The 12,644-nt window shown below is 48.9% G+C and overlaps 1 protein-coding gene across 3 annotated transcripts in view; it reads right to left on the bottom strand.

The window, feature by feature from the left end:
* The window catches only part of LOC146035234 (uncharacterized), a 422,801-nt gene that overhangs the window by 29,956 nt on the left and 380,201 nt on the right, over nt 1–12,644 (bottom strand). The window lies entirely within an intron of this gene.

Genomic DNA, 12,644 nt, shown 5'->3' with positions numbered 1-12,644 from the left:
ATAGAATAGTGTGGCGAGCGCAGCGAGCCACCGAGCCCGAAGCGTGGCGAGCGCACGCGGATACCATCACAGTTATATGCGTCCCCTCGCGGGCTTCACAGGTGTCCGTGGCCACGCGGACACCTGTGAAGTCCGCAAAGGGACGCGTTTACCTGTGAAGGTATCCAACCCGAAGCGTAGCGAGCCTGCGAGGGGCGGCGGTACGCGTCCTCCGACCTTTTCATGCCCTACTATCCACGTCGGCGTGGAGTTGAGAATAGAATAGTGTGGCGAGCGGACGCGGATACCTTCACAGGTAAACGCGTCCCTTCGCGGACTTCACAGGTGTCCGCGTGGCCACGGACACCTGTGAAGCCCGCGAGGGGACGCATATAACTGTGAAGGTATCCGCGTCCCCTCGCGGGGCTCGCTGCGCTCGCCACGCTTCGGGCTCGGTGGCTCGCTGCGCTCGCCACACTATTCTATTCTCAACTCCACGCCGACGTGGATAGTAGGGCATGAAAAGGTCGGAGGACGCATACCGCCGCCCCTCGCGGGCTCGCTGCGCTCGCCACGCTTTGGGTTGGCGTGGATCGTGGGGTGGCGTTACAAATTTGGGGGGACATTTAAGGGTTAATTGTGCCTATTTGGGCTCTGTAGCCCATTTAACATTGATTCCTATGGCCAAATCGCGGCCATTGAAGCATTGAATGTAAAATCGCGGTCAGCACAAAATTTAACATTGAACCCTATGGGAAATCGCGGTGATCGCGGGCATCGCGTCGCGGCCGTTAATGTACTGCCCGCGATGCCCGCGATCACCACGATGGGCACCCTTCTAGGTAAAGAGTACCCATGTTTCTTCCAGGCTTTGATGGTGACTTCAGCTGTAATCTCACAAGCACATGGGGATTCAATTAGGGTTACCACCTAGTCCCTTTAATTCCGGACACATGTTAATTACACAGGTTCTGTGGCAGTTTAAAATCAGGTGAAGTGGAGTCTTGAAGTCAGCCAGCCACAGAACCTGTGTAATTAATATGTGTCCGGAATTAAAGGGACTAGGTGGTAACCCTAGATTCAATCCTGATCGGACAGCTGTGAATTTGCAGTAGCCAGCGAACAGTTATAAGCCACCGCTCAGGAGGCCATCGCAGGATGGATTAGTGCATGCTTGCTGTGTATCAATAAATGCCCGCTGTGCAAATATACAGCCATGCGATCAGATCTGAATCGGCCCAATCACTAATGAATGGCATCTCTTTTATATTTTGCTACATCTGTCACTCAAAGTGTGTCTGAAGCTGTAACGCTGGGTGGAGCCTCTGACTCACATGACAGAGAACCAGCCCAGTGAGCCCACAGTCATAGGAGGGACACAATGCTCTGCTCCTGCAATTTCCTTTTAATGTATGATTGCCATCACCTGTGTTGAAGCACCTTTCCTATCAATTAACCTGTTCAACACAGATGGAGGTAATCATACATTAGGAAGAAAGTCCAACGGCAGAGCATTGTGTCCCTCCTGGCATAGGTCATGTTGGGAGGTATGCACAGTGCCAGACACCCTCTGCCTCCCCATGTTACCCAGCAAAGACACAGCTACTCACCAGACACACCAGGTGAGCGCCCCACATACCTCCCAACATGACCCTCTCCAGGAGGGACAGAATGCTCTGTTTGTGGACTTCCATCTTAATTTAGGATTGTCATCACCTGTTTTAAACAGGGTAATTGATAAGAAAGGTGTTTAAGCACAGGTGATGGTAATCCATAAATTAAGAAGAAAGTCCAGAAAGTCCCTCCCTTCCCCCCCCCCCCCCCCCCCCACCCCACATTCACGGCATCCCCACGATTAAATGGCACATGCAAAACACTGACATGGCTATGGTTACAGGCTGCTCACACGTATCCCACAGTTCAAACCCCAGTCTGATGTGAAGTCCAACTCCGGAATCGATCCTTCACACAGTCCAGGAACAAGGGAGCAGGTTCCGCCAGTAAGCCAGATAGGGATCCAAGAGAAACAGCACAGTCTCTTAATGCATTTCGGACCCAAATGGTCCTTCTTCAGAAGAGTGCTGTTGTTCGTTCTGCTGCCAGTATTTATGACCCAGAACCGGATATTAGTCAGGGGGGATGGTCCGTCAATGAATTCGCACCCTGCGGCATTTACCGCACGTACTGCGGGTAGCCGGGTGTGCGCATGAACGTCATCCCCACGCAGACGCCGGTATTTAGGTTCCTATACTTAGCAGAGGTACCCGGAAGTACCGCTTTGATCGCGAGTACTGCGTTTTTCTTCTCTATACCTCTAATACACAAGGCGCTTCATCTCCAAAGCGTCAGGGGGCATTTTTCCTTCTCCAGATCATTTTATTGTGGCCGCGGGTTCCTTCATAATGACACGAAGTGTTATGTGATGCCGCGGACTCCATCTTGGAAAAGGGCAAAGTTTGCCCAAACAGTCTTAGCATAGGACTAATAATCTGAAACTAGAAGTCCATGTCCACATGGACTTCTAGTTTCAGATTATTAGTCCTATGCTAAGACTGTTTGGGCAAACTTTACATGGACTTCTAGTTTCAGATTATTAGTCCTATGCTAAGACTGTTTGGGCAAACTTTGCCCTTTTCCAAGATGGAGTCCGCGGCATCACATAACACTTCGTGTCATTATGAAGGAACCCGCGGCCACAATAAAATGATCTGGAGAAGGAAAAATGCCCCCCTGACGCTTTGGAGATGAAGCGCCTTGTGTATTAGAGGTATAGAGAAGAAAAACGCAGTACTCGCGATCAAAGCGGTACTTCCGGGTACCTCTGCTAAGTATAGGAACCTAAATACCGGCGTCTGCGTGGGGATGACGTTCATGCGCACACCCGGCTACCCGCAGTACGTGCGGTAAATGCCGCAGGGTGCGAATTCATTGACGGACCATCCCCCCTGACTAATATCCGGTTCTGGGTCATAAATACTGGCAGCAGAACGAACAACAGCACTCTTCTGAAGAAGGACCATTTGGGTCCGAAATGCATTAAGAGACTGTGCTGTTTCTCTTGGATCCCTATCTGGCTTACTGGCGGAACCTGCTCCCTTGTTCCTGGACTGTGTGAAGGATCGATTCCGGAGTTGGACTTCACATCAGACTGGGGTTTGAACTGTGGGATACGTGTGAGCAGCCTGTTGCCTTGGGATAACATATTTGTGCCTTTTTAACCGTCTACCTTTGTGAGTGTATTTTTATATTAAAAACCATCAATGTGTTCAAATACTACACTATGATCTGTCTTTGATTTAACCCCTAATGCTGTACCCTTGATTGGGGAACAATATAGGGTTAATCTCTTTTCAGAGTGGAAAATCTCCTTTGAAATAAATCTACTAACCATCACTCAGAGGAGAAGGTCATGTATATTTAAACCTATCACTATTGGTGTGATCTTGGTTCTTGGGAACATCCCAAAATAGCGCTATAGGGTGAACAAATCCTTCTTTTTCCAATGTACCTTTGTGTGTTCTGACAAAAAACACTGTTCACCTTTTGCTGCATGTTTTGTTTGGTGCGCTAGATTTTGACACAACCCTGCTTTCTCTATGGCTATGGTTGACAAGATTTATTTTTCACTTTTTCAATGTTTTCATATTCATTCTCATGTGTCGACATGGACACCAATGAAGTGCCACACTTATGTCAACATTTACATGTGTTGACCTTTCTGTGTTGATTTTTTCTTGTGGCGATTCGCGGCACCCCACGCAACCCCCCTCCTGCGATTTGCAGCACACCCCCCGCAATTCGCGGCACCCCCGGTGACTCACGCAATTCGCGGCCCCACCCCGTGACACACCCCCCCTCCTGCGATTCGTGGCACCCCGCGACCCCCCCTCCCGCAATTCGCGCCAACTCCATGGGCCCCCCCTCGCGAGGTTCACGGTGCCCCCCACGACCCCCCTAACCGCGATTCCCCACCCCTGACCCCCCTCCTGTTATTGCGGCAACCACCCACCCCGGCGACCCACCCTCCCGCGATTCACTGCAACACCCCGCGCCCCCCCTCCCATGATTCGCAGCACCCACACCCCCCCTGTGACCCCCCCTCCCGCAATTCACGGCATCCCCACGATTAAATGGCACATGCAAAACACTGACATGGCTATGGTCGACAATGAAAACGGTTGACAAGATTTATTTTTCACTTTTTCAATGTTTTCATATTCATTCTCATGTGTCGACACTTATGTCAACAATTACATGTGTTGACCTTTCTTGTGGCGATTCGCGGCACCCCCCGCAACCCCCCTCCCGCGATTTGCAGCACACCCCCCGCAATTCGCGGCACCCATGGTGACTCCCGCGATTCGTGACTCCCGCGATTCGCGGCCCCACCCCGTGACACACCCCCCCTCCTGCGATTCGCGGCAACCCGCGACCCCCCCTCCCGTGATTCGTGCCAACCCCCTGGGCCCCCCCTCGCGAGGTTCACGGTGCCCCCCCCAACCGCGATTCCCCACCCCTGACCCCCCTCCTGTCATTGCGGCAACCCCCCGCCCCCACGACCCACCCTCCTGCGATTCACTGCAACCCCCCGCGCCCCCCCCTCCCACGATTCGCGGCACCCACACCCCCCGCGACCCTCCCCTCCCGCAATTCACGGCATCCACCCACGACCCCTCCTCCCGTGATTAAATGGCACATGCACGGCTATGGTCGACAATGAAAAAGGTTGACATGAGTTTTTGAAGATTTATTTTTCTTTTTTTTCAATGTTTTCATATTCATTCTCATGTGTCGACATGGACACCGATGAAGTGCCACACTTATGTCAACATTTACATGTGTTGAACTTTCTGTGTTGATTTTTTCGTGTAGCAATTTTTTTCCAGTGACAACTATGAACTATGTGCACGTCAACCTACACATCATCAACCAATTCTTTGTATAATATATAACACCTGTTCTGTTTTACTGTAGGTGTTTTAAGTCAGATCTTTTACTGCTACTATTACTGTTTATGTAAATGCATTCTGAATGACAGCAACATCCTACCATCCTTCTACAAGAATATATAACCAACTAGGTGATTCATCGCGCCCCGTGCCCCCCCCCTCCCGCAATTCACGGACCCCCCGCGCACCCCCCCCCCCCCCCCGCGATTTGCAACCCCCCCTCGCGCAATTCACGCCCCCTCCCACGCTTTGCGGACCCCCGCCCTCTCCCGCGATTCGCCGACACCTGCGCCCCCTCCCTCCCTTGATTCACGGCACCCCCCGCGCCCCTCCCGCAATTCACGGCACCCCTAAGCCCCTCTTTAGTCCCCCGTATACTCACACACCCCTATCACTACCCAGCTTCCTGCTCTCCTGAACCGTAACTTCCACCACTGGGGAGTCGCTGACGCTGTTTTGTCCACATGCCCCTATCATGCCTCATAGCCCAGCCTCCTGCTCTCATGCACCCGAACTCCCACCCAGTAGGAGGAGACACTGACTAAGGGCCACCATCCTGTACTCCTGTACTGCCACGCTGGACCCTCACCCACTGGCAGAAGCTGCACAGTATCTCCCACACTCCTCTTTAGTCACCCTTATGCCCACACACCCCTATCACTACCCAGCCTCCTGTTTTCCTGTGTCGTGACCTCCGCCAGTGGGGAGCCGCTGACTCAGAAACACCCTACTATACTATTGCACACACACCTAAACAACATGCACACACAGCCCCCCCCCCCCACACCCACAAATGTCTCTGTACCATCCACACTATCAATGTACATCTTAATCTGTAACCGCTTTTTAATTAAACAAAACAATACACACCCCCTTCCACATCATATGCTCTCTATTTAACACATTTCACCTATAACTCAAGTTGCAATACAGGCCATCTTACATACAATTCTAACCATATTTCTCATATACAAATGTTCACAAATTAAGGGGGCACAGACCCTTACGACGGTGTGAAGAGCGCCCGTAGGGCGCGATGAATCACCTAGTATATAAATAAATAGGGGTACAAATATTGAGCACCCACCGTATTGGCGCCTGTGGCTGGCAGTGCACCTTACGCAGACACACGTCTGCAACTGACGCGCTGCAAACATGCTACATACATGTAAATAAATGACAACGCACCCATGCAGCAGCTGTGTCGGGTTAAACCTGGGCAGGGTGTATCTTCTGCTCCCTGTTCTCTCAGATGTATCACTACATGGCATGTGACAATCAGTGGCGTGATTTCAAACATAGCGCCCCCCCCCCCCCCGCCGGGAATTTTGGTGCGCCCCCCCTGCCTTACCCCTGTTGCCACTCTGTAAACGGGACACACAGATCTCTGTGGTCACGGCGCTCCTCCTGGCTCGGCTCCTGTCCTGCTGCTAATATGAAAAATCTCCCTCACAAAATGTCTGCCCCCTTACAGCCAGTGCTGCAAGTGAGGCGGTACAGGGTAGTATGGCGTACCACTAAACCATAGTGTGCCGGTGCCCCATACCGCCATAACAAATTACCCCCCCCCAATCCAACTGCGCATGCGCGCATATGTAAGTGGTGGGGGGCGTGGTCTGTACAGGTCCGCGCCCCCAGCTACAGCAGATTCCCTATGGAGGGGAGGGGCGGGGAGCGCATTGCGCGTCTCTCCTTCCTCTCACTCCCCTCCCTCAGCACCGGCAGCGGCGGTGGTGGCGATGGGAGGCAGCGGCTGGAGGGGGAGAGACCATTAGCTTGCCTTGCTAATGTTCAATACATCCACAATAGCCGCCACGTGTGATTACACACACATTGCAGATGTGGAGAAATGAAAGTTATATTGATGGCTGCTTTAAATGTATCCTCAAATTATAATTTCTGAAACAAAGTAATCCTGACCGATACAGCTTCAGTTGGTATGCATGTAAACACTCGGATATTACCATTCCTTCACATTCCATAAAGAAGACTATACTGTACATTAAATAAAAAGTAATCACCCAAAAAATACAAAAAAAAAACATTTTGCCGACTTCACCGTCTGAAATCACAAAATGGCCGTTAACTAAAAAATTTTCAATCTGTTTCTATCTTAGAATGTTTTTTTGAAACATGCTTCAGGTACGTTTGCAAGCATATGGTTGTTAAATATATATTTTAATGTGCTCATCCACTTGTGCCCAGCTGGCTTATGTACTTCACATGATTGTGTTGCTCAACGTTTTACCAATTAAAAATGTGAACATTTGCCGAGATCCATTTGCTATGGAAGCATACACCTGCACACAGGGTAAAAATATGCACATATGTCTTCATCCTCCGAGGGCGAACAAATAGTCCTGGCAGTAACCTAGGTTACTGCAGAGGAGGAGGATGGATGAGCAAACTGCAGGACAATCACAGGTACCACCATAGGCGTGCGCAGCCCATTTTTTTAGGGGGTGCACCATTGGAGGGGCGTGTCCATCGCCGCCTACTGGGCGTGTCCATCACGACCTAATGGGCATAAATGCAAAATAAATAGGTGACTTATTTATGTATATGCACTTAAGAGTGAATCATCCCCCCCCCCTCATATACTATAAACAGGGACAGTGTGCACCTAAGGAGTGCTGCAAAAATTTAAAGTATAATGACCATTACACATAATTCCGCACACTGTAATGGCCATTACATATAATGCCACACACCATAATGCCATTACACATTATGCCAGGACTTGACAATAGCGACAGTGCGCGCCAAAGGCATGCGCCAAAAATTTACACCATAATACCTATTGCACATCACACAGCCATTACATAGTATACCATATGCCTTACACATTATACCACACATTGTAATACCCATTACACGTTGCGCCCCACACTGTGATGTCCATTACATGTTACGACTCACACTGTTATGCCAATTTTGCTTCACACCATAATGCCAATTACATATTAGGCCACATAAAGGTACCATAATACCAATTACATATTAAGCCACACACTGTTATGCCAATTACCTATTACATCCCACACCATAATGCCCATGACATATTACGCCCACACCGAATTGCCTATTACACATTATACCATATGCTGTAATGCTCATTACACATTATTCCACACACAGCAATGCCCATTACACAGTATGCCACACACCAAATTACCCATTACACCACACTTATATGGTGTATAAGTGTATACATTACATATTATACCATGCACCATATTGCTCATTATACATTATGCCACACACCATAATGCCCATTACTTATTATGCCATATAAGTGCGCTTACCTACATGCTCGTTGTCAGGAGTTACATGTTCGATGCCAGGGTTTACATGCTCCATGCCAGGGGGGTTACATGCCCCTTCACATGGGGGGGGGGGGGTTGCATGCTCATTGCCATAGGAACTACATGCCTGTTGCCCAAGGGGCAAGGGGATATATGCTCATTGTCTGGGGGGGATTACATGCTCGTTACCCACTTATAATGCCCCCCTTAGTTCTACATACATTATGCCCCGCATAGTGCCACATGCATAATGCCCCTGTAGTGCCACACACAATGCCCCAATAGTGCCACATACATACTGCCCCCATAGTGCCACACATCATACTGCCCCCATAGTGCCACACATATAATGGCCCTGTAGTGCCACATACTTAATGCCCCCTGTAGTTACATACACATTTAATGCCCCATTGTGCTACAGTATATATGCAGTGTCATGTATAAATGACAGAGCAGCCTGGAGCCTGTGGAGGAAGGCGAGAGCTAGCTGCCACTGCAGCAGTGTGTGGGCTGGGGACAAAGCTGCTGCTGCCAGGCAGATGAGGGGAGGGGGCGCCGGGGGAAGGAACTTGGCTGATGAGGAGGGAGCGTTGCTGCAGCCTGCAGGTGACCCCCGTGTCAGATGGTGCTCCTGGTTAGTAAGCGGGGAGGAGGACTCGTAGTGAGGAGCGCTGCCGCAGGTGACCCCGTCTCCCTGCTTAAGGAGCCGCTGGCTGTGGGGCCGGAGCGCATAGATACAGGTCCTGGCGCCGGAAACTGCTTCCGGCGACAGGCAGCCGCCGGGCAGCTCCACACTGCTGCTGGCAGGGGAGGACAGTGCTGCGTTCGTGCGGGGGGCACCCCCCGTGCGCACGCCTATGGGTACCACTAACTGCCCCCACAGCAGCAACTTCAGCAGCACAAGAGGATGTTAAAGAAGTGGCGCGCCATGATGATACAGAACGGCCTGGCACCAGTAGAGAAGCAAGGCAAGGAGGCAGTCGCACAAGCTGCAATCCTGCATTTTCGCATGTGAGCCGGTAGGTGCCACCTGCGGAGTTGCAGGTGGAGGGAGCCGGGAGCACGTGAGTTGGGGGGGTCGCAGAGAGCCGGACAGGGGGACATTATGTGTTGTAATTTTAAGACTGAAAGGGGGAAATTTTGGGTACTTCTGTAGTTTCACGGCACCACTGCGCGCACAGTCTGTAACAGAAACTTGGCAGCCTGCCAGAGGCTCTGTTTCACTGTGCGCGCTAGCTCTGTGTGACTGAGCTTGTGCCGCTCTAGCTGTACGTAAACAGCATAGCGGCCGGCCAGCAGCAGCAGCGCTGCCCAGGCGCTGACAGGTCAATGTCACTGTGGCACTTGTAGTTCCACAGTGAAATAGGCAGCGCCTGGGCACCGCTGACAACGGGGGTATGTTAAAGTGGACACCCCGGCACAGCGATGCCGGGGCTTCTAAACTGTACGCGAGATTCAGACGCAACTGCGTCTGAATCTCGAGTCACATAGATAGCCGCTAAGAAGCCGGAAAGCCTGGATTCATATTTTCCACATGGAATGGGCCAAAATACACAATATGCCACACAGTATGAATCACAAATTCACATTTTACCACATACCCTCCAACTGTACCAATTTAGCCGGTACAGTACCGTTTTTTCACGGTCTGTACCGGCTAAATAAAGAAGAGAAGACGCTGCAGCTACTGAAACAACTAGCGGTAGCTGGCAGGCATGAGAGATGCTGGCACTGCCACTGCCAGATGCCGAAAGCGGGCACCGGAAACTACATATCCCATAATGCCCGCCACTTCCGGCACTCTAACACAGGGTGTGCATTAGCGCCGAAGACTACATATCCCACAAGGCCAGAGGCCAGCTTCCGGTGATTTTATCACAGCTGAGCGCGCGGATTCTGTCCTCAATTTTGCCTGTTGGAGCAGAGTGAGTCCGCTGTGAGCTGTTCTGCTGCTGGAGCCTGGCGGTGCGCGCTGATAGGAGAGAGCTGTGCGCACGGTGACGGTGGTTATATCGCAGCTGCTAGTATTCCTGCTGTCTTATTTATCGCACTTGTGCCATGGGGCAACTCTAGAACGCAGGGATAACCCTATAATTACAGGTAATGTGTGTGACAGGGGATACATTGAGCTTGTCTGCTCAATGTATAGGAAAGGGGGCGTCATTTTCCAGTGGCCACGCCCCCTTTCCGAATTTGTACCGAATTCTACCCTTCATATGTTGGAGGGTATGTTACCGCACGAAGTGAGCCAAAAATTCACATTTTACCACACAGAATGAGCCAAAAATTCATATTTTACCACATGGAATGTGCCAAAATACACAATATGCCACACAGGTAGAGCCACAAATTCACATTTTACCACACAGAATGAGCCAAAATTCATATTTTCCACATGGAATGGGCCAAAATACACAATATGCCACACAGTATGAATCACAAATTCACATTTACCACACAGAATGAGCCAAAAATTCATATTTTACCACATGGAATGGGCCAAAAAACACAATATGCCACACAGTTAGAGCCACAAATTCACATTTTACCACACAGAATGAGCCAAAAATTCACATTTTACCACACGGAATGAGCCAAAATTCATATTTTGCTACATGAAATGGGCCAAAATACGCAATATGCCAAACAATATGAGCCACAAATTCACATTTTACCACACAGAATGAGCCACAAATTCACATTTTACTACACAGAATGAGCCAAAATTCATATTTTCCACATGGAAATGGCCAAAATACACAATATGCCACACAGTATAAATCACAAATTCACATTTTACCACACGAAGTGAGCCAAAAATTCACATTTTACCATACAGAATGAGCCAAAAATTCATATTTTACCACATGGAATGGGCCAAAATACACAATATGCCACACAATATGAGCCAAAAATTCACATTTTACAACACCGAATGAGCCAAAATTCAGACTTTGCCACATGGAATGAGCCAAAATATACAATAAGCCACGCAGAATAAGCCAAAAATTCACATTTTACCACACGGAATGGGATAAAAATCATATTTTGCCACATGTGGAGCCCCATATAATCCGGTCACCAGTTATTACACCAAGGAGATGTCCCTGAATCTGTGCTACCAAGCATTCAAAAGCATTTGGACACTCAGCACCTGGAGCGCTCCCCCTCAGTAGAGGGAGGTAGTGGGCTCAGAAAAATGAACTGTGTTGTTACGAAGATCCAGAGGAGACCCATATACTTTTAAACTGGGTCTGGTAATTATACCTATATTGCCTCATTTTCAAAGAGACATTCAGAATCAGAATCTAAGCCATATAAGCCTCATTAAAGACACTATAACATTGCCTCATATGATTGCCTCAAATTTTTTTTTATGTTATATGTTGTATGTTTTGTTTGTCTATTTTTATGCATTGTTATGATTATGAAATTGCTCATTTTTAAAATAAAATATGCAAATATAGCGCACTAATGGTGTGTACACACGGTCAGATGTGCCTTAAGATCCTATCCACGATCCGATCAGATAGGATCGTGGATAGGATCTTAAGGCACATCCGATTTGCATCCAATCTTGACTATATAGTGCAGATCTGCACTATATAGACAAGGCAGCCAAGACTTTCTGGCTTCCGATACGTGAACGCGCATCGGGATCGGATCGGGACCGCAAGGGTTAAAACCCTTGCGATCTGCATCCGATTCCGATCCGATGTTGATCCGATGTTGACTATATCGTCAACATCGGAAAGGAAATCGGACCGTGTGTACACACTATAATAAGTGTTGCAGAATTATTATAGTTGGAGTACAGCTGCGCTTTTTAGGTGTCAATTATAAATTGTCACCAACCTCTTACCTCCTATGCAGCATGGGCCCTATACAACCTCTACAGTATGTGCCCTATACATCCTATACAGCATAGGCCCTATACATCCTATACAGCATGGGCCCTATACATCCTATACAGCAGGGTTGCCCGGACTTTTGTAACCCGGGATCTACTTTTTGTACACTTACTTACTGGTGATCTACCGGCATCTCCCCCGTTGCAAAATATTCCCCTCCCGGTGCAATATGCCCCTTACACATTATGGCACACTGAATAAGACAAAATTCACATTATGCCACACAGTATAAGCCAAAATTTGCATTATGCCACACGGAATGTGCCGAAAATTCATATTTTGCCACATAGAATGAGCCATAAATTCACATTTTACCAAACGGAATGAGCCAAAAATTCACATTTTACCACACAGAATGAGCCAAAATTCATATTTTCCAGATGGAATGGGCCAAAATACACAATATGCAACACAGTATGAATAACAAATTCACATTTTACCACACGAAGTGAGCCAAAAATTCACATTTTACCACACAGAATGAGCCAAAAATTCATATT

The sequence above is a fragment of the Crinia signifera genome, chromosome 9 (genome assembly GCF_055691185.1).
Source record: "Crinia signifera chromosome 9, ASM5569118v1, whole genome shotgun sequence".
In the NCBI taxonomy this organism is placed as follows: domain Eukaryota; kingdom Metazoa; phylum Chordata; class Amphibia; order Anura; family Myobatrachidae; genus Crinia; species Crinia signifera.
The sequence above is the reverse complement of the archived record's forward strand: the minus strand, read 5'-3'. Positions and strand labels throughout refer to the sequence as shown.